Source organism: Caretta caretta, chromosome 4 (genome assembly GCF_965140235.1).
Source record: "Caretta caretta isolate rCarCar2 chromosome 4, rCarCar1.hap1, whole genome shotgun sequence".
NCBI classification, from domain to species: Eukaryota; Metazoa; Chordata; order Testudines; family Cheloniidae; genus Caretta; species Caretta caretta.
The window spans coordinates 132,019,800-132,043,367 of NC_134209.1; the positions used below are offsets into that span (position 1 = coordinate 132,019,800).

The 23,568-nt window shown below is 42.6% G+C and overlaps 1 long non-coding RNA gene across 1 annotated transcript in view; it reads left to right on the top strand.

Annotated features, from left to right (window-relative positions):
* The first annotated feature begins 18,847 nt into the window (after positions 1 to 18,847).
* Positions 18,848 to 23,568, top strand: part of LOC142071789 (uncharacterized) — a 74,859-nt gene continuing 70,138 nt past the window's right edge. Inside the window, exons 1-2 of the long non-coding RNA XR_012667982.1 lie at positions 18,848 to 18,996; positions 21,571 to 21,628. This is a non-coding gene — a long non-coding RNA (uncharacterized LOC142071789). The remainder of the gene's footprint in view (positions 18,997 to 21,570; positions 21,629 to 23,568) is intronic.

Genomic DNA, 23,568 nt, shown 5'->3' on the forward strand with positions numbered 1-23,568 from the left:
CGCTTTGGGCTCATATCATAGGTATTTCCATGCAAGGAGTCATCTGGGCTACTGTTTCTCTTTGCTGCAGTGTGAGTCAGATCCACTCCTATCATGGAGAGGGGTCTTAACAGAAGAGAGAGACATTTTCAAGTGCTCTTCATGCTGCTTTGCTAATGTTCCTCAGTCCTGACATGGAAGGATTTAATTATTGGCCTCTTCATTGAAGGTGCCAGTTGTCAGAGGGCTTCCAAGGTGAAGGACATGAGTGTAGCCTTTTATTTTATTTAATGTTAATCATATCTCAGTGGGTTCAGCGCTGGTGGCTACAGTCTCAAGTTCAGCAGCGTCACCTCTGTTGGTTCTAGATTTAGAGTTCATAGGAACACAGGAAACCATAGGCAAATAACACACACAATTACAAGAGCGTCTATCTTTTTGTAATTTTATAAATGTCACAGCATACACAAAGCTATAAATGTCACAGCATACACAATTCCTATAGATAAGTATAATGAACCAGTTATATCCACAGACATACTCTCATCCTCCCAGATGGTGTTCGAGTCTGTTGGCTCTCTTATGGACTGACCATCAATATAAGACTGGTCCTTGCTGGAGTTTCCCATAGGAAGCCCAATTTTCCTGCTCTGGGCACCCCTTTTTATACTGTGATTCTGTCTACACCTAAATTCTGCCCATGTACATGAAAATGTCAGCCCTCTCTTTCTTATTGGTTTGTGTCCCCTGGAAACACAAGGGACCCCAAATTCAGTAGGCTGGGTAGGTTCTTGTCAACATTTATGTACCACCTTTGTTTGCAGTTAGAGCACGTGTTAGAAACAATATTTGTTGTTACAGCATTTTATGATTTAATTTTAATCTTCCCAACTATGCTTTTGCAATGTTACCGATTAGTGCCTCTTTCCCATCATTTTGGGGTTATTTCTTGGTTATTGTCTTGCGCGATCATTTCTAGTCTCGAAGGCCTAAAATAGCTAAGCTAGAGTCTTGGCAGGCTTCGGCCTACAGATCCTCCATTTCAGCTTGTCTCACTTATGTCTAATACTTGATTCCTTGAAATACTGATTAATCTTATACTTTTATAATTCTACAAATCAACTCTAATTAACATACAATGAATGAATATAACATATTGATTAATTATAACATCACACGATAAATGGATACTGTCAAGGTTCCTCCCCCACTCTGAACTCTAGGGTACAGATGTGGGGACCTGCATGAAAAACCTCCTAAGCTTATCTTTACCAGCTTAGGTCAAAACTTCCCCAAGGTACAAAATATTACACCCGTTATCCTTGGAATGGCCGCTACCACCACCAAACTAATACTGGTTACTGGGGAAGAGCTGTTTGGACGCGTCTTTCCCCCCAAAATACTTCCCAAAACCTTGCACCCCACTTCCTGGACAAGGTTTGGTAAAAAGCCTCACCAATTTGCCTAGGTGACTACAGACCCAGACCCTTGGATCTTAAGAACAATGAACAATCCTCCCAACACTTGCACCCCCCCTCTCCTGGGAAATGTTGGATAAAAAGCCTCACCAATTTGCATAGGTGACCACAGACCCAAACCCTTGGATCTGAGAACAATGAAAAAGCATTCAGTTTTTTACAAGAAGACTTTTAATAAAAAAATAGAAGTAAATAGAAATAAAGAAATCCCCCCTGTAAAATCAGGATGGTAGATATCTTACAGGGTAATTAGATTCCAAAACATAGAGAACCCCTCTAGGCAAAACCTTAAGTTACAAAAAAGATACACAGACAGAAATAGTTATTCTATTCAGCACAATTCTTTTCTCAGCCATTTAAAGAAATCATAATCTAACACATACCTAGCTAGATTACTTACTAAAAGTTCTAAGACTCCATTCCTGGTCTATCCCTGGCAGAAACCAGCATACTGACAGACACAGACCCTTTTGTTTCTCTCCCTCCTCCCAGCTTTTGAAAGTATCTTGTCTCCTCATTGGTCATTTTGGTCAGGTGCCAGCGAGGTTACCTTTAGCTTCTTAACCCTTTACAGGTGAGAGGAGCTTTCCCCTGGCCAGGAGGGATTTCAAAGGGGTTTATCCTTCCCTTTATATTTATGACACGCCCCGCAAATCTCAGCTAGGGTGAAACACTGGCTGGGATTTCTTCCTGGAGCTCTAGGAAAAACAGAGTTAATAAGACACATGCATCTCTAAATATACTACCAAGTACATAAAGATTAACAGTATTTTCCACATCTCAAGGACGATTTTAACCAGTTGATTCTGGGAAACTTTCACGGGAGAGTGCATCAGCCACTTTGTTAGAAGCTCCTGAGATGTGTCGGATGTCGAAATCAAAATCTTGGAGAGCTAAACTCCACCGAAGAAGTTTTTTGTTAGTTTCCTTGACGGTGTGAAGCCACTTCAGTGCAGCATGGTCGGTTTGCAGGTGGAAACGCCATCCCCAAACATATGGGCGTAGCTTTTCCAGAGCATAGACAATGGCGTAACATTCTTTTTCAGTGACTGACCAGTTGCTTTCCCTCTCAGACAGTTTTTTGCTGAGAAACACCACAGGATGGAATTCTTGATCAGGTCCTTTCTGTATTAAAACTGCTCCCACATCACGCTCGGACGCATCTGTGGTTACTAGGAACGGTTTGTCAAAGTCTGGGGCCCTTAGTACAGGGTCAGACATGAGTGTCGCTTTAAGCTTGTTAAAGGCCTTCTGACACTTTCCGGTCCACTGAACAGCATTTGGCTGTTTCTTTTTGGTTAGGTCTGTCAGTGGGGCAGCGATTTGGCTGTAGTGCGGTACAAATCGTCTGTAATAACCGGCCAAGCCTAAGAAGGATTGAACCTGTTTCTTTGACTTTGGGACAGGCCACTTTTGGATAGCATCCACTTTGGCCTGTAGGGGGCTGATAGTTCCTTGACCCACCTGGTGTCCAAGGTAAGTCACTCTGTTTAGGCCTATTTGACACTTCTTAGCCTTAACAGTTAGTCCTGCCTCCCTTATGCGCTCAAGGACTTTTTGTAGATGTTCCAGGTGGTCTGCCCAGGAATCCGAAAATATGGCCACATCGTCAAGGTAGGCGACTGCATATTCTCCTAATCCCGCTAGGAGACCATCTACAAGTCTTTGGAAAGTGGCGGGTGCATTTCGCAGCCCGAAAGGGAGTACATTAAATTCATACAGCCCGAGATGTGTGATGAAGGCTGACCTTTCCTTGGCAGATTCATCTAGCGGTACCTGCCAGTACCCCTTGGTTAAGTCCAAGGTAGAGATGAACTGGGCCCGTCCCAGTTTCTCTAATAGTTCATCTGTGCGTGGCATTGGATAGTTGTCTGGGCGAGTTACAGCATTTAGCTTATGGTAGTCCACGCAAAAACGTATTTCCCCATCTGGTTTGGGAACTAGAACCACTGGAGATGCCCATGCACTTTCAGAGGGGCGGATTACACCCATCTGTAACATATCCTGGATCTCCCGTTCTATAGCAGTTTTAGCTTGAGGAGACACCCGGTAAGGTTGGACCCTAATTGGGTGAGCATTACCTGTGTCAATGGAGTGGTATGCCCGTTCAGTCAGTCCTGGGGTGGCTGAGAATGTTGGCGCATAGCTAGTGCACAGCTCCTGGATCTGCTGTCGCTGCATACGCCCAAGGGTCATGGAGAGGTTCACCTCTTCCACACCACCAGCACATTTCCCTTCATAGTAAACACCTTCAGGCCACTCAGCGTCGTCTCCTCCCTGGGCTGTAAACTGACAAACCTTTAATTCTCTGGAATAAAAGGGCTTTAGAGAATTAATATGGTACACCTTAGGCTTTCGGTTGGAGGTGGGGAATGCTATGAGATAATTAACAGCTCCCAGGCGCTCCTGGACCGTGAATGGTCCTTCCCACGATGCTTCCATTTTATGGGCCTGGAACGCCCTTAAGACCATGACCTGGTCTCCTACTTTGAAGGAACGCTCTCTGGCATGTTTATCATACCAGGCTTTTTGCTCTTTTTGAGCATCCTGTAAGTTTTCTCTAGCAAGGGCTAAAGAGGTTCGGAGGGTGTTTTGTAGGTTGGTTACAAAGTCCAGAATGTTAGTTCCTGGAGAAGGTGTAAATCCCTCCCATTGCTGCTTCACCAACTGCAATGGCCCCTTAACCTCACGGCCATATACAAGTTCAAATGGTGACAACCCTAAACTGGGATGTGGTACAGCTCTGTAGGCAAAGAGCAACTGCTGCAACACTAGGTCCCAATCATTGGAGTGCTCATTTACAAATTTACGTATCATGGCCCCCAAAGTTCCATTAAACTTCTCCACCATGCCATTTGTTTGATGGTGGTAAGGAGTGGCAACCAAGTGATTTACCCCATGAGCTTCCCAAAGGTTTTTCATAGTTCCTGCCAGGAAATTAGTCCCTGCATCTGTGAGGATGTCGGAGGGCCAACCTACCCTAGAAAAAATGTCTGCTAGTGCCTGGCACACACTTTTAGCCCTGGTGTTGCTTAGAGCTACTGCTTCTGGCCATCGGGTGGCAAAATCCATGAAAGTCAGTATGTACTGCTTTCCTCTGGGTGTCTTTTTCGGAAAAGGACCCAGAATATCCACAGCTACTCGCTGAAATGGAACTTCAATGATGGGGAGTGGCTGGAGAGGGGCTTTGACTTGGTCTTGGGGTTTTCCCACTCTTTGGCACACCTCACAAGACTGGACATAGGTAGAAACATCCTTGCCCATTCCCTCCCAGTGGAATGACCCCCCCAAACGGTCTTTGGTCCTGTTCACCCCAGCATGGCCACTAGGGTGATCGTGGGCTAAGCTCAAGAGCTTGGCCCGGTATTTAGTTGGAACTACCAACTGTCTCTGAGGATGCCAGTCTTCCTGGTGTCCACCAGAAAGAGTTTCCTTGTATAAAAGTCCTCTTTCTATAACAAACCTGGATCGATTAGAAGAGCTGAGAGGCGGTGGGTTGCTCCGTGCCACCGTCCAAGCTCTCTGGAGGCTTTCATCTGCTTCCTGTTCGGTCTGGAACTGTTCCCTTGATGCTGGGGACATCAGTTCCTCATGGGATTGTGGACCTAGGCTTGGTCCCTCTGGAAGCGATATAGGGGATGGAGCTGTTTCTGTTGACTGTGAACCGCTCTCCGCTGGTGCACTATGTTGGGATTCAGGCTCCGGCTGAGCCTCTTGTGTAGGGTTATCGGCTGCTGCCAGTTCAGGTTCGGTGGGGCCCTCTGGTGTTGAGGTTGCAAGTACTGGATTCAGTGCTGACACGGGGTCTGGTGTTGGTTGTTCGGCTGGTTCCGGTTCTAGGACTGGTTCCGTCTGGGTCTCTGGGACTGGATCCACTACTGCTGTTGCAGACATTGGCCTGGGGTCCGGGTCCATCACCTCTGACCGGGTCCTGATAGAAGTTTCCAGAACAGAGCTAGGCCTCACGGCTTGTTTAGCCTGGCTGCAGGTGACCGTTCCCACCCTCTTGGCCTGTTTCACATGATTGGCCAAGTCTTCCCCCAACAGCATGGGGATGGGATAATCATCATAGACTGCAAAAGTCCACATTCCTGACCAGCCCTTGTACTGGACAGGCAACTTGGCTGTAGGCAAATTGAAAGAGTTGGACTTGAAGGGTTGAATCGTCACTTGGATCTCTGGGTTGATTAAATTGGGCTCCACTAAGGAAGCATGGATAGCTGACACTTGTGCTCCGGTGTCCCTCCACGCGGTGACCTTCTTCCCGCCCACACTCACAGTTTCCCTCCGCTCCAAGGGTATCTGGGAGGTATCTGGGCCTGTGGACCTCTGGTGTGATTCCGGTGCAATGAACTGTAATCTGTTGAGGTTCTTGGGGCAGTTGGCCTTTACATGCCCCAGCTCGTTACATTTAAAACATCGTCCAGCTGACGGGTCACTGGGGCGAGGAGGGTTGCTGGAGAACGGGGTGGTGGGACGATAAGGGGTCTGGAGGGTTCTTTGGGAGGTAGGTGGGGCTTTGGGCGGCCCCCGGTAATAGGGTGTGGTCTGGGGTGGTCCCTTCTGGTCTCCGCTCCAACTGCGACCAGTTTTCTTCTTCTCTGCCACCTCCACCCATCTGGCTCCAATCTCTCCTGCCTCGATTACAGTTTTGGGCTTCCCTTCTAGGATGTATCTTTCTATTTCCTCAGGAACACCCTCTAAGAATTGTTCCATTTGCATTAGGAAGGGCAAATTTACTGGAGATTCAACACTTGCTCCTGATATCCAGGCATCCCAATGTTTCACAATGTGGTAGGCATGTCGGGTAAATGACATGTCTGGTTTCCACCTTAGGGCTCGGAACCTCCGACGAGACTGCTCGGGTGTTATCCCCATTCTGACTCTCGCCTTGGATTTAAACAGTTCATACTTGTTCATGTGTTCTTTAGGCATTTCAGCTGCCACCTCAGCTAAGGGTCCACTGAGCTGCGGCCTCAGCTCTACCATGTATTGGTTAGTAGAGATGTTGTATCCAAGGCAGGCCCTTTCGAAGTTTTCTAAGAAGGCCTCAGTATCATCACCTGCCTTGTAGGTGGGGAACTTTCTGGGATGGGAAGTGGTACTTGGAGAAGGATTGCTAGGGTTTGTTGGTATATTCTGCTGGGCCTTTATCCTCTCCACCTCCTCCACATGCTTCCTCTCTTTTTCCTTCTCCTCCTCCACATGCTTCCTCTCTTTTTCCTTCTCCTCCTCCACATGCTTCCTTGCCTCCATTTCCCTCTTGTAGGCAGCCTCCTGTACCTCCTTCTCCAGCCGCATGAGTTCTATCTGTCTTTCATGTTCCCTTTGTTTTTCCTCAGCCTGAAATTTGGCTAATTCCAGCTGTAGTCGAGCTGAGGATTTGGTCATTCTAACCTCTCTGTTTTTAACTAACTTTACACCCGAGGTTTAGAAATAAACAAACAAAACGTGGCTGTAAAATTTTGCTGTGCTGGAATAGAATACCTATTCTCTGATAAAAGAAAAGTAGTACTTGTGGCACCTTAGAGACTAACCAATTTATTTGAGCATGAGCTTTCGTGAGCTACAGCTCACTTCATCAGCATCACATTCATTCTTTTTGCAAATACAGACTAACACGGCTGTTCCTCTGAAACCTATTCTCTGATAGTGACTGTCAGCCTACAGAAAAAGACAATTCCCTTGTCTCTGCTCTGGGCCCAAATTAAAGCAAAAAACCTCCAACTACTTGGAAACCTGCTTACCCAGCCCAAAGAAAAAGCAAATGGGTAGAACACACACCCCCTATTTACTTTTAGGAAGAAAAGAAAAAAAAACCTCTGGGTTGGAAGACTGTGAATTTCCCTGCAGGAGTTAAGTACCCTGCCTCCAGGCAAAGAAAACCTGCAATTCACAAGATAATCCCCTTTTGTCTCTGCTTGGCCACAAAGCAGAGAAAAAACAATCTGCTTTCAGTTTCAACTGCTTTCTGGACTTCCTAAAAATTCCTTTTTAAAATCTGTATTTCTAGTTCAAAAAATCTCAACTGGATCTCAAAATGATTTCAGGTTAATCCCACCACTGTGCCACCATGTCAAGGTTCCTCCCCCACTCTGAACTCTAGGGTACAGATGTGGGGACCTGCATGAAAAACCTCCTAAGCTTATCTTTACCAGCTTAGGTCAAAACTTCCCCAAGGTACAAAATATTACACCCGTTATCCTTGGAATGGCCGCTACCACCACCAAACTAATACTGGTTACTGGGGAAGAGCGGTTTGGACGCGTCTTTCCCCACAAAATACTTCCCAAAACCTTGCACCCCACTTCCTGGACAAGGTTTGGTAAAAAGCCTCACCAATGTGCCTAGGTGACTACAGACCCAGACCCTTGGATCTTAAGAACAATGAACAATCCTCCCAACACTTGCACCCCCCCTCTCCTGGGAAATGTTGGATAAAAAGCCTCACCAATTTGCATAGGTGACCACAGACCCAAACCCTTGGATCTGAGAACAATGAAAAAGCATTCAGTTTTTTACAAGAAGACTTTTAATAAAAAAATAGAAGTAAATAGAAATAAAGAAATCCCCCCTGTAAAATCAGGATGGTAGATATCTTACAGGGTAATTAGATTCCAAAACATAGAGAACCCCTCTAGGCAAAACCTTAAGTTACAAAAAAGATACACAGACAGAAATAGTTATTCTATTCAGCACAATTCTTTTCTCAGCCATTTAAAGAAATCATAATCTAACACATACCTAGCTAGATTACTTACTAAAAGTTCTAAGACTCCATTCCTGGTCTATCCCTGGCAGAAACCAGCATACCGACAGACACAGACCCTTTTCAGAGGAACAGCCGTGTTAGTCTGTATTCGCAAAAAGAAAAGGAGTACTTGTGGCACCTTAGAGACTAACCAATTTATTTGAGCATGAGCTTTCGTGAGCCACAGCTCACTTCATCAGATGTGTACCGTGGAAACTGCAGCAGACTTTATATACACACAGAGAATATGAAACAATACCTCCTCCCACCCCACTGTCCTGCTGGTAATAGCTAATAGATAAGCTATTACCAGCAGGACAGTGGGGTGGGAGGAGGTATTGTTTCATATTCTCTGTGTGTATATAAAGTCTGCTGCAGTTTCCACGGTACACATCTGATGAAGTGAGCTGTGGCTCACGAAAGCTCATGCTCAAATAAATTGGTTAGTCTCTAAGGTGCCACAAGTACTCCTTTTCTTTTTACAGACCCTTTTGTTTCTCTCCCTCCTCCCAGCTTTTGAAAGTATCTTGTCTCCTCATTGGTCATTTTGGTCAGGTGCCAGCGAGGTTACCTTTAGCTTCTTAACCCTTTACAGGTGAGAGGAGCTTTCCCCTGGCCAGGAGGGATTTCAAAGGGGTTTATCCTTCCCTTTATATTTATGACAGATACTAAAAAATCATTGGCTATGGATACAGACTAACACGGCTGCTACTCTGATTCCTCCCCTTGATGGTGAGAATTATCTCATTATCAAGTGATGATTAGATGATAAGAGCCCTGTCACATATATATGACAGCAGTGATTAATACAATAGCACATAGCAAATTTAATTAATATAATACTTAAATTTTATATGCAACTTACATATAATCTTTAGGTATAAATTTAACAGCTTTATTTGCATGCCATTATTTTATAGGGATTAAGGGTTTTTTAGGGACTTTTTAAACTGGTGAAATAATTACTTTTTTGCATTGTGGTAGATAGTTATAATTATATGGAGCTTCTGGAACTTGATGTGGATTTATACTTTGCATTTTTTAATAAGTTTCTACTTTTTTATATACTTTTTTTGTATTAGCTCTAGCTGCTGCAGGGGCTGTAACAGTTGACAACAAGGGAAAGGAAACAGGCGGAGTCATATGCGGCAAGGAGTTAACCCCTCTTGTGCGCATTGCTTTCAGTTTTTCTTTCATGCAACATACAGCAAGGATGGTTCACATAGTAAGACTACTGTGACCAATAATCCCTTCTTTTCATGTAATTTCCATTTTTTCAGGTGTACTATTTTGTGAAATGCCTCTATTTAAAATTTTAACTGCTTGATTTGCTTTATTCACATTATTACTAATTTTAATTAAATGTGAATTTTTTTAACAATTGTTTTAGTTGTAAGGTTAGTGGTGGTATATATGCATGAAAAACTGGACTACTTTGTCTAGTCAAGTTTTGATGATCAGGGTTACTTAAAATACCCACTTTTAAAAATAAAATGGTTATCAGAGATATTGTTGTGTGAACAACTGTTGTAGGCACTTGTGGCTTAAAACAAAAATTTGGATTTGTGACCATACATCTACGTTGACCATGATAGATTTTTTTATGATTAGTTACCATGCAATACTGCCCTTTTCCCGCATAGCCTATTTGTTTTATAGGATATTTCCATTTACTAGTTGTACTGGACATGAAATTTGTGTTGCTGTTACTGCCAGTAAATCTCATTGGTACCTTTTAGGTTGACCGCATAGTGGAGTTATTATCTTAAACACATTACACCTACAGATCGATTGATGCTCCTTTTGAGAGCAACAAGCCATCTGCGGAACTCTCCATGTTTAGGTATTGTAATGATACACTATCAGTGGAGATACTTGCATTTGTTTCTTGTAAATATCATCTTTTAGATGGCCTATGGACTGGTCAGTAGCTAATTGGTCAAACACATTCTTATTTGGATTGAACACTGGTAACGATAGAGTGAATGAAACATACAAGGATCATGACATGTCACAAGGTTTCCTTAAATAACATGTATTATGATTGGGATGTGGTGTCACAGATTCCAAGTTTCTAATTGCCCTGAATTATATGTTTTTACATTTCATTTGGCATTCAACTTTTTTTCCTCCACGCTTTTGAACATATGGTGGGCAATACCAAATCAAAATGTATTGGTTTTTAATGCATTTTGGTACCTTTTTTAGTTTTCAAAACTGTAATGTATTTTTAATGGTGTTGATTACATATTTTGTATATGCTGAACACAATTTTTTCCAAGATAATGATCATTATTATAGTTTACCAATTCATTGGATTTTTTTTTGAGTTTTATTAAACAATCTGGTGATTTTATGTATATTATACACTGTAAATTGTTTTTAGTTGATAAGCCATAAATTCCTTTTAACATTGGATCAATTACTTGATTAGCTATTGTGACAGGGTCGGGCCAGATGGCTATAGGAGAGTAATAGAAGGCAGATATATTAGCCCCAGGCTAAGTAGGTCCCTTTTCCCTGGGTAAGGTAACAGGGAAGGTTCCAGAACAATCAGGAACCTTCTGGAGACAATTAAGACAGGCTGATTAGAACACCTGCAGCCAATCAAGAAGCTGCTAGAATCAATTAAGGCAGGCTAATCAGGGCACCTGGGTTTTAAAAAGGAGCTCACTTCAGTTTATGGTGTGCGTGTGAGGAGCTGGGAGCAAGAGACACTAGGAGCTGAGAGTAAGAACGTGGACTGTTGGAGGACTGAGGTGTACAAGCATTATCAGACACCAGGAGGGAGGTCCTATGTTGAGGATAAAGGAGGTGTTGGGAGGAGACCATGGGGAAGTAGCCCAGGGAGTTGTAGCTGTCGCACAGCTGTTCCAGGAGGCACTCTAGACAGCTGCATTCCACAGGGCCCTGGGCTGGAACCCGGAGTAGAGGGCGGGCCCGGGTTCCCCCCAAATCCTCCCAACTCCTGGTCAGACACAGGAGGTGTCGACCTGGACTGTGGGTTCAGAAAAACGGCCAAGCTGAGGGCTGTCGTGAAGCTCCAAGGCGAGCAAATCCGCCAATAAATGCAAGACCCTCCAAGGTAGAGCAGGAATTTTGTCACACTATTTTTTTGGATTATATAATTGATATGCTTTTTGATTTTTTTTTAATTTACCTTATTTCAAATTGACATTCCTGTGCCAAACAATTTTGTGATCCTATTTAAAATTCCTAAAGGATTTGTTTTTTGTTTTTTTTCTAGGAGCATACAGATTGCTGTGTATCTCCAAACCCAAATTAGCAATGTCCTGTACCCATTGTTGATAAGCAGTGATCTTATCCACTAGGAGTACTGAGAAAAAAGATGCCACTTTGGTGTCTTTACAATAACTAAATTCGTTTATTTGCCAATTAGACAAATTTAACACCACAGGGATATGCATGAATTGCACTTGGTTGATTAATACCCCTGACATAGGTGTGGCAGTGAGACCACTAACAGGACCTTCTTGTAATTCTGGACATTCCACTGAGTTCTATGAATTATGGTCCTTCTCCACTATCATTGCCTGTACTTTTTCCGTGAAATATTTATTAATAACGTTGACTTTATCCAAAACCTTAATTTGGATACAGGCTTCATATTTTTCCTTATCTTTGTGCTTTAGGTTGTATATGATTATTGCTCCACTTTTCTTTGAGCTTTGACATTTGGTTTTGTTTGCCTATGATTCATATGGAATTCCATAAAGTAAATAATTAAGTTCACACATAAATAAAATGAAGGGGGTTCTTTGTTCTTATCACAGTTAATGTGCAGTTATTTAGATTTACCATGGAAATCAGACTGGATTCATCCTTTAAATCTTAATCCTAATCTTACAATCAAAAGTTCCAGTTATCAATATTACTAATATAGATGTATTTTCTTCTTAAAGCTACTCATCTATTAAGCCTGATTAAGGTCCTTAACCCTGCAAGATACTGAATATTTAAACTAGGGGTGCTAACACCATCTCCACTCCACAAAATAGGAGTGGAAAGGACGAAGCACCTTATACAAGGGCTTCTGAGTGTGAACAGCCTAGTGGATACTGGTGATTTAGAGAGAGGATTTAGCTGATGTCTGTGACAATCGTTTTACCCTAAGGGAATTAGATAAATTCCAGCATGAAAGCAATGATTCTGCAATTTCCATCTCCACCTCTGTGCATCCTAGCAACTGTGAAAGCAAATGAAGCTATGCTTGAAATTCTGTTTGTTATGAATGTGAATATAAGAATATCTTAGTGCTGATATTTATTATATGGTATTGTGTACATCTGACTTACTAAACACTGTAGCAATATACCTACAAAACTGCTTATATACCCAGATGCCCAATCTGTAATATGAGCACTTGATCCAGCTCCCATTGAAATCAATGGGAATTTTATCACTAGCTGTGGACTGCCTGTTCATCTAATCTAGCTAGTTCCTCATATAGAGACTGTCAGCATAATATCCAAGTGCCCAGCATGAACATTTACATCTCCAATTTGTCAGCGATCCCTCAAGGTCGAGGATGATGACTTTCACCGGTGTTTATTTTTTGTGGGTCCTTTGGTGACTGAGGAGTCTGATCCTGGAGCTACAGGCTCATTGGCAGACATTGCAGGTGGTGCTGTAAGATGGGGTTGGGCCACAATTGCTGAGTGACAGTCGTCTTTCCTCTTTTTTCGGGCATTTTTCTGTGACCAGGGCAAGGTGATTTTCCTCAAAAGTGGACGTTCCCTCTCTGACAAGTCTTTCACCAGTTATCCCTATCCTGGGCTACTGTCTCCCAGTGTACCGTGTAGATGCCACATCTCTTGATGTTTATCTTTAAAGCTTTTCTTTTGGCTTCCCTGTTTCCTTTCTCCTTTGGTGAACTGGCCGTACAGCATCTCCAACTACAATGTGACATAACCTGCAGCTCCTGCATTATATAGTGATACAAGAATTATTCATGATCTTCAAGCTAATTGTACTTTTTGACCGCTCACGTGATTTGTTTAGCAATTTTCCACCGAGACAGCATAATGCGAAGCATCGTCACAGAGCAGTTGATATTGTGTTGCCATTAGTGCTTCACATAATGGAAGCTGCATTACATGAGCTATAACAAACAGTAGGAGTTAAATTGTATTAAATGGCCTTTCCTGCTTGCTAGATGGAAAATTTGCAAATTGAATGTTTTATACATTGCTCTAGTAGCTTCCCAGGTATCAAAGTCAGGCTGACTGGTCTATAGTTCCCTGGCTCCTCCTTTCCCCTATTTTTAAAGATGGGCACTATGTTAGCCCTCCTCCAGTCTTCCAGGACCTCTCCTGTCATCCATGAGCTTGTAAATATTATTGCCAGTGGCTCTGAGATTTCTTCCACTAATTCCTTCAGTACCCTGTGGTGAATATCATCCAGCTCCACTGATTTGAATTCATTCAAATTAGTCAGAAGATCTCTGATATGTTCTTTACTTCTCTGCATCCTTTCCCCTTTATTGTCTGTAGTAACTTCGCTAGTCATCCAGTCACATGTTATTTTTTGTGAGAAGACTGAAGCACAGACTGAGGCATTGAGCAGCTTTGCTTTCCTATCTTCTTCCGTTACCAGCTCACCTTCTCCACTGAGCAGTGGATTCACACTGTCCTTGATCTTTCTTTTTTGTCTGACATATTTGGAGAACCCCTTCTTGTTGTCTCTAACATTCCTGGCCAGGTGTAACTCATTCTTTGCCTTGGCTTTCCTGGTTTTATCCCTATATGCTCATGTTATTCCCATATATATTTCCTTAGTAACATGCCCCTCCTTCCATTTCCTGTACATATCCCTTTTGGTTTTTAGATAAGATATTTTGCAGACTGCCCTGTTGCTTTTCTTGTTGCCTTTCTAACGCATTTATGATTTCTAGTCCCTTCTCCAGAAATTTAGCCCCTTCCCTCTGTCATTGAGTCTGGATGTCCATTGGTGACAAAAATCCAGCCACCCCACACAGGACCTGGTTTAAATGTCTCCTTATCAAGTTAGCCAAACGATGTCCAAAGATGCTCTTCTCAGTGTTTGATAGAGCCCATCCCAGCACAGTAATCCTCTTTCTTGGAACATAAGCTCATGTCTAAGAAGCCAAAGCCCTCTCACCAACACTGTGACAGATTTTTGTTACCAATCTGCCTGGGGTATCAATTGATCAGGCTGATGCCTTAGGATCATTTGGGGAGGAAATACGGAACACATCAAGTGGCTAAGTTTTAAAGCTTTATGAATAAAATAATAAAATAACAGCAGAGTGTGCTGGGAATGCTCCCACGTCACTCAGGGGAAGAAAGAAAGTGTTAGTCCCCCAAACTCTAACCCATTTTCATACTCACACACACAATACCTGAGACTGTCCAGGCCTGGGTGTAACATCAGAAGAAGAGGGGGGGAAGGGTGGATGGGAGTGGTGTCCTCGACCCAGGTCGTCCAAGGATCCGCTGTTGATCTCCGAGGGTTTTAAGTCCTGGGCTCCTTTGGGGGGCATTCCACTCAGGGACCTCTGCTTTTGATGCTGTTTGTGCCAGTCCAACCGGCTTGCTGTGGCCTCCTCGGTTTCCCAAACATCCCAACTCCGGAGACTTTGTTTTCCCTTCTATTGGCCTTTGCTGTCACCATCTCATTTGCTCTCACTGTTCTCGCTGCTATCTCTGCAGCTCTGCTCAACTTAGTTCTCTTCTTCTCACGACTGGGCAGCTGCTGATTTCTTGTCAAGCCCATAATCTTGGGCCGGGGCCAGAGTCTTATCTTCACACAGAGCAAGCTGAAGTATTGAGTTAACCCGTTCTCTGATCTCTTTTTCCTTCCCCCTCCCCCTCCCCGGCCTCTCATGATCTGCAAAGGAAGCTTCCACTCCCCACTCACGTACCTTTGACCCTTCCCCAAAATGCCTTGCAATGCTTGCAACAGCATAAACAATATATATACAATACTGATCTGCCTACCCCAGGGGACCCCTTGAGGGAGGGGGCCATCAGGGTGTGACAATGCCACCTGCGTAACCACACATTTACTTCCATTATTCTGGACGAGAACATCACTTGTGCTCCAAATTGTTTTATCCTTCTTCCCAGAGCCACACAGTCTGCAGTGATCCATTCAAGGTCATTCTTGGAAGTAGCGTTCATGCCCACATGGATAAGTGGAAAGGGGTAGCAGTCCAAGGGCTTGAGGAGTCTCTGCAGACTCTCCATCATATTCTGAATTCTAGCTCCAGACAAGCAGCACACTTTTCATGATTCCCAGTCCAGATGACAGATAGATGATTCTGTCCACCTAGGAGGGAGACTCCAACTACCTCCATCCTTCTCCTGGAAGTGGTCATGGAATCCCCATCCCTAGAAAAATACATCCCATGTCTTCCAGTCGATGGGGTCTCCTTAGGATCTCTTCCCTCAGGTGATTCTTTCTAAGCATTCTTAACAGTAGTACCTGTGCAGGAAACCTGGAAACAATTGTGTTGGGGGTATATTGGTTCTCCTCCTCCTTCTTCTGGAGGACACATGCTGCCAACTTTCTTCACTGTTCTTCATTTCCCCCTCCACTGCACTCTCCAATTCTTTGGCAAGCTGTTCCTCCAGTACCAAATCCTGACTTCCCTCACTATCCGTATTTTCTACCTTGTAATGTATCAAGAGCCTCCTCAGACGATGTATTTACTGCTCATACAAACCTGAAAAGCAGAAACTCTGTGGGATCACTTCCCTATGTGAATTCCTAGGCAAACTTTATTGGGTTGCCTGAAGACTCAGCTCAGCAACATGGGACATGACAATACCATGGCTTCCGCACTGCAGTTCCAAATATGGAGCAATGCATAACATATTATCATAAGAATTGCAATAATGGATCAGCCAATGGTCCATCAAGCCCAGTACCCTGTCTTCTGAAAGTGGTCAGTGCCAGAAGCTTCAGAGGGAATGAACAGAACAGGGCAATTTTATTGAGAGCTCGTCCAGTCCCAGCTTCTGACAATCAGAGGTTTAGGGACATCCGGAGCATGGGGTTGCATCCCTTGGCTAATAGCCACTGATGGACCTATCCTCTGTGAACTTATCTAAGTCTCTCTTGAACCCTCTTATGCTTTTAGTTTTCACAACATCCTGTGCAAATGAATTCCACAGGTTGATGGCTGTTGTGCAAAGAAGTTTTGTTTTAAACCTGCTGCCTATTAATTTCATTGGGTGACCCCTGGTTCTTGTGTTCTGGGAAGGGGTAAATAGCACATCCCTATTCACTTTCTCCACCCCAGTCATGATTTAATAGATTTCTGACATAACCCCCCTTAGTCATCTCTTTTCTAAACTGAAGAGTCCCAGTCTTTTTAATCCCTCCTCATGTGGAAGCTGTTTCAAACCCCTAATCATTTTTATTGCCCTTCTCTGGACCTTTTCCAGTTCTAATATGTATTTGAGACAGGGTGACTTCAGCGGCATGCAGTATTCAAGGTGTGGGCGTACCATGGATTCATATAGTGGCATTTTGATATTTTCTGGTCTTATTATCTATTCTTGTCTTAATGGTTTCTAACATTCAGTGTTAGCTTTTTTGACTACTGCTGCACATTGAGCACGTGTTTTCACAGAGAGCTATCCACAATGACCCCAAGATCTTTCTTGAGTGGTAACTGCTAAATTAGATTCCATCATTTTTTTATGCTTATTTGGGATTATATTTTTCAGTGTGCATTACTTTGCACTTATCAACATTGAACTTTATCTGCCATTGGGTCGCCCAGTCACCCAGTTTTGTGAGATCCCTTTGTAATTCTTTGCAGTCAGCTTTGTTATTATCGATCTTAAGTAATTTTGTATCGTCTTCAAATTTTGCCACCTCATTGATCACCCTCGCATCTCAGGCATGCTAGTTTACTCGCCCTCTACTCATCTTGAGACATGTGCTTCTGAGGTTTAAGTGTGTGGACAATAGGGGGGTTATGGGACAAGCTGGCTCATAGATGCATGAACAGTGGCTAGTGTAGATGTGTCCTATATCTTCATATATATAAAGAGTTAATAGATAAGGTGCCATTAGATGGCACTCAAGAATATGTAGCTGTGTTTGTAGGAACAATAAAATTTGTTGTGCACTGCAAATGGCTTCCTTGGTGCAGCTCTTTGTATCAGCTCTTAGTATGATTTCAAAACTAATACTACCCATGCAAATCGTAGCTTTCCTTATTTATAGGTAGGTGCTGCTATATATTTGCTGCTGACCTCTAACTGCTGAAATCTGAGCTGTTCCCCAAAAAGCTTTTGGGATAGCTTTGGAATAATTCTTCTTTCATCAGTTTAAACAGTAGCAAATCAAAGCATTGCAAAGACATTTATTTCACATATGTGAATGTGAAAATATCAGCAGTAAAATACATAGTAGGTTTTTTAAATATCCAGGTTTTGTGCATTGCCAAGCTATGTGTATACTGTGTGGCTCGGTTGACTCTTTGCCTCATCTTCTGTGGTTGCTTAAAAACACTTTCCACTGCATGATCTAATGTTGAGTAAATTCCAGTGCATCCCTGTGTAGGGAAAGGGAGATATCTGATGTCCCCCTCCTGCAATCAAATGTAAATTTACTTTTAATAAACCATAACAATCTCTTTATCCCTTAGTGTCCTTTAGAATGTCAGATTGTCTTTCCACCTTGTGGTAGTGTGAACTAATGGGGAACATTCGATGGATATGAGGAAAGTAGATAAAAAAACAGAGAGAATGCACTTTTATTTCTTTTATAATGTGTTATATATCCAAGATCAACTTCAGTAGTGGGTTTTCAGGCACCTCCTCCTTTTTACCTGATTTTCCACCTGGGAGTACTGACAAAGGGTCTGATCCTGTGAGGTCATGATCACCCTCAACTTTAATTGACATCAAAGGGAGTTAAGGGTGCTCAGCACCTCCTAGAAGGAGCTTAAGATCAGGCTCAAATTGAGCCAGGGATGAGATGAATTTGAATTTGACTCTTGTCCAGTTTCAAACCCTTTTCAATATATTACTTATTTATAGGATTTTCTGTCCTGCCCATCATCATGGTATCAGAACACTTTATATACATTAATGCATTGATTCCTTCAGGAGCCCTCCAATGGAGGTGGGAAGATGTGTGTATTCATAGAGGAAGTTCTAGAGATGGATACAATTTTAGTTCCGTGGATTACTCCAAGGATACTTTCTGGAAGAAATCCTTTTTCTTAGCAAATTCATCCAATCCTCAGTTTTATCTTTAACCTCCCTTAAAGTGTGATTTTTAAATGCAGCTCTACCAAGGTCTGGCAGATGGAAAATCAATAAAAATAATAACAGTAGAACAGACTTTGCACGTAATAGTCTTTTGTATCACTCCTTAATGGGAAATATACTTTCTTAATCTGAGAGCCCAAGTCTCAAAGACATTTCCCTTCAGTAAACAAAGAAAATAGAATGCCCAGCACAGGTCAGATTTTATACAGAGTAAGAACTGGCACTTATATTCACTCCTGTGTAACCTATATTTGTGCTTAAAAACCTGAGGACTAGATTTACCCCTTAAGCTCAGCGTGTAATTTTGTTGCCTCAGAAAAAAACTGTAATTGACCGTCACAATTCTTCTCTTGCTGCAGGTGGGAAGTAAATTACTGCAGCTCTTCCCCTGAAAGGGTGCGACTTGAAATCAATGGTAAAGCTCTGACTGATATCACTGGGGCAGAATGAGGCACAGAGATCACATCTGGAAAGAATCACACCAGGACCCCAGATCTAGATACGCTGAATGAAGGTAGTGTGGGGCCTCACTTCCCAGCTGGGCGGAGTAAAAGGAGGGCACAGAGTAGCCTTAATATGCTTAAAGTAAGAGCTAGTTACCAGTGGTTCCTTTTGACTTATACACAACAGAACTGTTCGTGTCTGGAGGGAGGAGGAAATTGGTGAGACTGATTTAACAGCAGAGCTATCATCATTAATTCAGCAGCTTGGCAAGAGCTAGGTGGATCTTAGGCACTCCAGGTAAATGAATACATTAGCTAGACACATGGTATCCTTTGTAGAACCTGGGTTTAATAAGGAAATTATAAAATGCCCTTATGAAACCCTCTGTTTTGGTTGGTTAGTAGTCAAGTAGTCATGGTGACATAAAGGTCTTTCTGCTTTTGTTTACTGACCTGATCACAAAGAAAAATACTTTATCAGCAGAGCTGGGTGAAATTGGTGGCTTTTTGAAAAGTAGGGCAATCATTGTAAAATCACAGAAGAGGGGCAGGAGTAGTACTCGAAACTAATTTCCCCTCCACATGGCTGGCCTAACCCCTATTCCTGCGTAAGGAACATGCTTTTTTTCCCCTCTACGAAGCAACTGAGGGGACATAAGGACCGTGGAGATTGGTCAGCAGAAAAAATATAAAGAGTATAAAATTCAAACTACATTAATTCCCTAATTCATGCATGTAAAATCTCATGAAAAATGAACTAAACTTACTGAGTTTTATTTAATAAAACAGATGTTTCTCGCTTTGAGCCTGGGGGTTTAGGAACAAACCCTCTTATTTTTTTCTAACATGCTTGGGGAAATCGCATCATTTTAGATTTTCTGGACTTGCAGCTCCTTGCTCTGCATGTCAAAGATGATTACATCAGTAAGATTATATTATACTGTCCAGGTAAAATAATACAATGTGATCAACACAGTGAGTCACTTACTGCAAGTTGCAAGCAGGCATCAGTCTGAAAAGTCTGTTTCAACAAGCTTACCTAGAAAATATTGGTATTTATACACTTGGCTTGAAAAATTCATTTGCCAGGGATGAATAAAACTCCCTTTGGCCAGTAAATGACAGCCAACAGTAGGAGTAACCAAATAAAACTGATAAGCAGCCCAATAATGTTCTGAAGAGCAGCAGTGTGAGGGCACAGGGACTATTACGTTTAATGGTCAAGGTTAGTCAGAAGCTGATGGCTGAGAAGTTATGGGAGCGAGAAGGGCATGTCTTCTCTCCCTGCCACAGAACAATCAGAAATGGACTCTGTGCCACTGCTGATTCTATTGCTCTTAAGACTCCAAAGCAGCAACAGAGTGAGGCTTATTGACTGCTGGATCTGAGAAAGCTGTTGAGAATGTTGTCAGTGTCACTCCTGAAGCTTCTTGGGAAAACTGTGTAGGGCAGCAGAGGGGAGGAGAACTGAAAAACCTAGGGGACCTATTCTCCTGCTGCAGGAAATGAGTAACTTCCTTTGAAGTTAATAAGAATTAATCTGTTTCTTGTGGCTAGAGACTTGGGCACCTGGCAAGAATACCAGTGTTGTCTCACCTCCACTTCTCAACACCTATGAGGTAGCATCATAAGGGAACTGCTCCTGGACACCACTAGAGAAGGGGGGACAAGAGAAATTGCCTCTTGGATAGTAAATGTGTTTCCCAGGTACTGTTGGGGCATTATGTTTTAAGTCCCGAATGTTCAAGAAAAGTTACTAATCTTAAAACAATAGAATCTATTTGGTGGGCCTGATTCCACACTGTTACGCCAATTTTATACCAATAGAAGTCCCTTGAAATCAACAGTGGTTCACCAGGCAAAGGTAGAGTATAACAGTTCTGAATCAGATTGTGCATTTTCTTAAGCACTCCTCCCTGGAGATTGTCTAGTCTGGTGTCCATAGGACTACTTTACAGATGAGCAAGTAGAAAGGTTAATAATATATATGAATGCTACAAGTTTTTCCACTTCCCACAGATGCAAGAAATGTGTGTGTGGATTTCTTCACATGTTGGTTTTGACCTTAGGTTGCAGGTAGCTATTGTTAATGCCTATTTAAATCAGAAGCTTATACATCCAATATATACAATACAAGCCTTTGAAATGCTATCACCATACAATAAATTACTGGAACGTAATGCAGGGATGTATTGTTTATATGTGACTCTTTAACTTGGCCACCAGATGGCATTCCACATGGAGAAGACTGCTACTTAATGTAAATAAAAAGCTTCAAATGCCAAGTGGACACTTCACCTACACAGGCAGTTGATCAGTGCCAAGAGATGTTCTATCTTGTGACAATGGGCAGAGACAGCGAGTAAATACCAAGTGGATTTTCTCCTATTAAAAATAAGGAAACAGATCCATGCCAAACAGGCATTTTACCATGAATATATGCCTAGAAAGCCAACAAATAGCAAGAGCATCTTCAAAACAATTCCAGGAAGGCCATGATATAGCCTAGTTTGCAAATGTAAGCAATCAAGACCAAACTAGGAACATCTTCATGCAAAAAGAGGGGAGGATGTAAAAGGGGCAAAGTGAAATTTTATAAATACTATTTTCCTTCTTTTCCCCATCCATCTTTCCCCTGCTGTTAGGTACTGACAGTGGGGCCACATGTGGAAGAGTTCTCTGCAGCCAGCCACTGCTTTGAAGGTTAGTGACCTGGGGTAGCCTTGAAATATCCTTGAGCCATGGTAAACCTAAATGATATTCTGTCCATGACAAGACTGAGGCTAACTCAGCATGAGAGCAGCTGGCTGGGTGAATTATGCTGGCAACTTGGAAAACAAAGGATAGGACAAATAAGGGGTCTGCTGAGCAGAAGGAGGTACACTTTGGAGTACAAAACATCTTTGTTAAGAGGGCGCTATGATAAGTTACTTGCCAGCTAGCCAGCAAGTGGTTTAGGTGCTTAAAACTCTTAGCCAGCTAGAGTGGAAAGGCAATGTTCCTCCACTATTTTTAATTATAATAAATAATTTTATTTACCAAGTGTCTCTACCCCATCTGAGACACTGAGTGCTGAGCAACATAAGTGACCCAAATATAGGCATTTAGGCATCCTCATTTTGGTCAACTGATACAATGAATATAAAAATGTTCTGTCTCATTGTGTGTGTGTGAGAGAGAGAGAGAGAGAGAGATTGGGGCTGGTCAGAAAACAACAATTGTGTTGTGTGAAAAATTTTTTGATTTTAAAAGGTGTTTACATGGCACTCACCTGGGTTATGGGAAATGCAGGTTCAAGTCTGCGGAGCAGGAACATTGCAGGTGAGTGTCCTAATCACTGTTCTATTCTGGGATAGGTCTCTTTCTGGTTGTGAGCAGAAATTCCCAACACAATTGTTGTCAAATTGCTTACTTGTTGGACTTGATCCTCTTCCCTGGGAAATTTAATAGAAGTTTTGCAATGGAAGGATCAAAGACAGAATACAGTGCTTATCTTCCCCTCCGTCTATTGCCTAAGGGCAGGAGAAGGTACATAGCATACCACAGTAGTACAAGTGGTGCCTTCGAATAGGCTGGCTCTGACTGGAAAGTTATTTTATTGTAAACTCGCTCCCAGTACTCTCCACTTCATCAGAATCACTGCCACAGCTTTCTCCTGCTGTGCTTAAGGGCTTAAGGGCTCCACGCCTTATAGTTAGACAAATCACAGGGAAGATGCTAATAGCTAGACATGTTGATTCTGTTTATGTCAGAGCATAATGGGAAAATCTTTTGGGAGGTACTGACCCAAGCCCAAGTGGCCCGTGTAGAAGTTATTCAAACAGTGCTGCCGCTATATCTAGAGTGGATGCTTCTATTCATACTGTTTCTTAGGTGTGACTGACTTGAGATACTCTTGTCCATTTGCCTTTTCTTCCTTTTCTTAAGAGTTCAGTGTAGGGCCTCAAGGGTGGTGTAGTTGCTGCTGCATATGTGCCAGTTAGACTGTTTTAGGAGCCTAAGGGAAGTGCTGTAGCTATTTAAAATTAATAATACATCTCCATGGCTTTTGGCAGTGCCAAGCATCTGGCGCTGCAAGCGTGAAAATGAAACTGAATAGACGAGAGGGAAATAGAGAGTTTCCACCTAGAAGACAGTTTTTGAGCTGTGCTACTATCTGGATTCACTCTATGGGGGGGGGGTATATTATTATTCCTGACTTAATGAAGTTTCAGAGACATTGGTTTTATTTCAATTTACAAATAGAAACTAGGGGCAGGATTAGCCAGGAGGAAAATCCATGGTGTGCCCTTGGTGGCGAAAATGTTAAGATCTTTTGAGATGACTATAAAGGTTAAGATGGAAAATATTGGTCTTCTGTATAAATCAGTGCTACCCAGAGCTCTCACTAGCTCTCAGACTGCATAGATTTTCTGTGCATTTCCATATTTTGATGTGGGGCAGAGGAGAGGGAGGGTTTCTGTGTAGCTGGTGTTTTTCCTACACGGGAGACCCCATTGATAGATTTCTGTTTCCACGTTTTTGTCTGCTTTTTTGTAGGATTGTTAAGGTTTTCCTTGGGACTGTAATTGTCCTTTGGTTACATTCAGAAAGGAACAACTGCTTTTTGTTTTCTTCATTTAGCTTAGGAACCTCAGGCATAA